Source organism: Erinaceus europaeus, chromosome 3, assembly GCF_950295315.1.
Source record: "Erinaceus europaeus chromosome 3, mEriEur2.1, whole genome shotgun sequence".
In the NCBI taxonomy this organism is placed as follows: domain Eukaryota; kingdom Metazoa; phylum Chordata; class Mammalia; order Eulipotyphla; family Erinaceidae; genus Erinaceus; species Erinaceus europaeus.
In genome coordinates this window covers 100902196-100906944 of record NC_080164.1, presented here as the reverse complement: position 1 = coordinate 100906944, position 4749 = coordinate 100902196, and positions in this window count along the sequence as shown.

The window sequence follows — 4749 nt, the reverse complement described above, 5'->3', positions numbered from 1 at the left end:
CACACAGAAAGCAATTTGATGCATTAGGAAGAGCAAGGGATTGATCAAGGAGAGAGACAGCATACTGAAGATAATCAGGCCAGGAAAAGAGATTAAAGTTAGAGGAAGAGGAGGCAAGAGCTTGAGAGAGAGATTGTTTTCGTCTGGTTATTATACTTTGAGTTTGAAATTCTCTAGAGGCAGGAAATAACTGTTGAGAGATGAAAATGTCAGCAGAGGGAGAAGTAGAAGCAGCACTATAGTAAAGTTTTCCAGTGACCCCAGTGGCCCATCTGGGGTGCCAATAGTCACAAATTATGAATTAAAAGAGCCTAAGCCAGAAAAATATAGTCACCTAGGGTAGTATACTGGTATGGGGGCCGTGTAGTAACCATGTATGATAAAGCTAGAGGGTTTTCCATGGATTTTACAAGACCAGTAATGGCATCCTACATAGTAATCAATAGCTGTAAGATAACTGCCTAAATTATCAAAAGGAAAGCAGACATAAGGATATCCAGTATCAGCACAGGGGCTGGTAGCTACAGATATGACTGGAATAGTGACAGTAGACTGTTATCCTTTGAGAGAACAGTTTCTAGTCTCGATTATTTTATTTATGTCTTGTAAGATTATGGCTAGAAGGGTGGATGACCTTTGTCAGTGAGAGATAATAGGTAAACAATACAAATTTTTTTAACTATTAAAGAGGTTTGGTGTAGTTAATGCTTTAGCCAACTGAATATTGGGGGGGTGCATTCCCACTCTTTTTTATTTAATTGTGCCTAAAGGGTTTGATTTTCCCTCTTGACAATGTCTTGTCTTTGAAGGTTATAGGGAATACCTGTGCTGAGAGTAGTGTTTTAAAGGGAATAAAAGTAATTTTAATGGGTATACCCATTAAAGCAAAACAGAGAGCATATGGCTTATAAGCTTTTTTGACCTTTCTCCAGTCTGAACTATAGCCCACATGAATTTAGAAAAAAGTATCGATAGGAGAGGAAGATGGCGGACTGAGAAGCCGCTAACAGCGAGTGCTCTGATCACATCATCGGCAATGGTAGGATTTTCTGCCTTTAGCAGGCCAGTCAATAAGGGGTGACACCAAACAGGTGATTATAATTTAATTTGGGTTAAGAATTAGAGTAAAGGTGACACGGACTAGCGGGGCTCCAGACTTCCCAGGCAGCGCCAGGCAAGGTGAGTGCGCCGGGCATTGTCCTCGGCCCAGGAAGGCGGCTCCTCCGCCGGTTGCAGAGCGTGGCAGGCAGAGGACCCGGAGAGAGCACTTTAGCTCGGGGGCTTCCTCTTGGGAGTCTCCAGGGTCCACCGCGACCCTGAGGGTGGATCCAAAGACTTCTTGAGTATAGCTCTCATTGGATCAAAGGACTTGGAGCTAGTTTTCATTTTCGAGAAATCCTTTAAAAAAGTCTGGAGGGGGGGGTTTCCCGGAAGATGGCGGACGGCGAAGCTGCTAGCTTCTGAGCACCGAACACACTCCCCTGGAGACAATAGGATTTTCTGCCTTTAGCAGGCCAGCCAATAAGGTGTCCTTAGACATCAAGGAGGTGACTATAACTTAATTTGGGTTAAGAATTAGAGTAGGGAAAAAATTCTTTTTTCTTCCTTTTAATTTTCAAGCATACATCCTTCCCGCCGCCCCCCCGCCCCCATAAGCAGTCCCTGGGACCAGCTCCTAGCAGGATACCCCATACCACCAAACAGGGTGTTTTTTTCCCTTTCCCCTCTTGTTACCCCTAGAATATACACTGGATAGTAGATTTGCATAACTGTCTATTTTTGCTATCCTCTCTTTCTTTTCTCTTTCTTCACTGGGATTCGGTTACTATTTTTTCATGGACTGGAGAAATTGTTTGGCTAACTGGTAACGATTAAACTACTTCAATACTTACTTCAGTTGCTACTGTAATTCCGGAGGTTGGTGAGTGCAATTGTCATAAAGGTATTTAGTACAGTGTTACTTGTACTCAAGACACAACAACTGAGGAACAACAGAGCATAAAAAAAGAGAGAAACACATAAACAAAAAAAATGGGTAGATTAAAAACAAATAAAACTGCGACCCCAATGAATGAAGACAAGAGCCCAGAAGAAACCACAAATCAGTCAGAAGTAACCATAGATAAGAAAAGTATGCAAGCAATAATAAACTTATTAATCACAGAAATGAAAACAACATTGGAGGAAAGGAATGGCAGTATTAGGGAAACAACAGTTGAGACCCCCCAAGGAAAATACTGATTATCTTGAGACAATTAGAGAACTGAAAGCTGAAATAGCTGTAATGAAGAAAGAAGCTGAGGCAAGGGAAAGCAGACTAACAGAAGCAGAAAACAGAATTAGTCAGACAGAGGATGAGTTAGAGAAAACGAAGAAAGAGGTGAAAGAGCTTAAAAAGAAATTGAGAGACACTGAAAACAACAACAGAGACATATGGGATGATATCAAAATAAGTAACATTTGTATAATTGGACTGCCAGAGGAAGAAAGAGAGGAAGGGGCAACAAATATTCTAGAGGAAATAATACAAGAAAACTTCCCAGACCTGAATAACAGAAAGGACATCAAGATTCAAGAGGCCCAGAGAGTACCAAACAGAATCAACCCAGACCTGAAGACACCAAGACACATCATAGTCACAATGAGAAGAAGTAAGGATCAAGAAAGGATCCTAAAGGCTGCAAGAGAGAAACAAAAAGTCACATACAGGGGGAAACCCATAAGATTATCTGCAGACTTCTCCACTCAAACTCTAAAAGCCAGAAGGGAGTGGCAAGATATCTCTGGAGCCCTGAATGAAAAAGGGTTTCAACCAAGGATAATATATCCTGCTAGACTTTCATTCAAGCTAGATGGAGGAATCAAAACCTTCTTAGACAAACAACAGTTAAAGGAGGCAACCATCACCAAGCCAGCCCTGAAAGAGGTACTAAAAGACCTCTTATAAACAAGAACATCACTATAATACTTGTAATATATCAGAGTAAACAAATTGTTTTTTAGAACAATGGCACTACAATACATTAAATCCATAATATCAATAAATGTCAATGGCTTAAACTCACCCATCAAAAGGCACAGGGTAGGGGGATGGATCAGAAAACATACCCCAACCATATGCTGCTTGCAAGAATCGCATCTGTCACAACAAGATAAACACAGACAAAAGTGAAAGGATGGAAAAGTATCATACAGGCTAACGGTCCACAAAAAAGGGCAGGAACAGCCATTGTCATCTCAGAAACGATAGATTTTAAATTAAATAAAGTAATAAAAGATAGTCAAGGACATTATATAATGATTAGAGGATCAATCAGCCAAGAAGACTTAACAATTATTAACATCTATGCACCCAATGAGGGACCATCTAAATACATTAAGCATCTACTGAAAAAATTTCAAAAATACATCAATAGTAATTCAATAATAGTGGGAGACTTCAATAACCCACTCTCACACTTAGACAGATCAACAAAGCAGAGAACCAATAAAGATACAAGAGAATTGAATGAAGAGATTGACAGACTAGACCTCTTGGACATTTTCAGACTCCTCCACCCCAAAAAACTGGAATACACCTTCTTTTCAAATCAACATAACACATACTCAAGGATAGACCACATGTTAGGCCACAAAGACAGCATCAATAAATTCAAGAGCATTGAAATCATCCCAAGTATCTTCTCAGACCACAGTGGAGTAAAACTAACATTTAACAACAAACGGAAAATTATTAAAAGACATAGAATTTGGAAACTAAACAACATGCTCCTTAAGAACCACTTGGTCAAAGACTCACTCAAACAGGAAATTCAAATGTTCCTGGAAACTAATGAAAATGAAGACACAACCTACCAAAATATTTGGGACACAGCTAAAGCAGTACTGAGAGGGAAACTTATAGCCATACAATCACATATTAAACACCAAGAAGAAGCCCAAATGAACGACCTTACTGCACACCTCAAGGACTTAGAGGAAGAGAAACAAAGGAACCCTAAAGCCACCAGAAGGACAGAAATCACTAAAGTTAGAGCAGAAATAAACAACATCGAAAATAAAAGAACCATACAAAAGATCAATGAAGCCAAATGTTGGTTCTTTGCAAGATTAAACAAAATTGACAAAGCCCTAGCCAGACTCACCAAACAAAAAAGAGAGAAGACTCAAATTCATAGAATTGTAAACGATGCAGGAGATATCACAACTGACACCACAGAAATCCAGAGAATCCTGCGAAACTTCTATAAAGAACTATATGCCACCAAGCTAGAGAATCCGGACGAAATGGAACAGTTCCTAGAAGAATATGCCCTTCCAAAACTGAACCAAGAAGAACTACAAAATCTAAAAGCACCAAAAACAGACAAAGAAATTGAAACCGTTATTAAGAATCTCCCCAACAACAAAAGTCCTGAACCAGATGGCTTCACAAATGAATTCTACAAAACTTTCAGGAAACAGTTAATACCCATACTTCTTAAGCTATTTCATAAGATTGAAGAAACAGGAATACTCCCTTCCACCTTTTAAAAGCCAACATCACCCTGATACCAAAAGCTGATAGGGACAGAACAAAAAAGGGAAACTACAGACCAATATCTCTGATGAACATAGATGCCAAAATATTAAACAAGATCTTGGCCAACCGGATACAGCAACACATCAAAAAGATTGTTCATCATGACCAAGTGGGATTCATCCCAGGAATGCAAGGCTGGTTCAACATCCGTAAATCAATCAATGTCA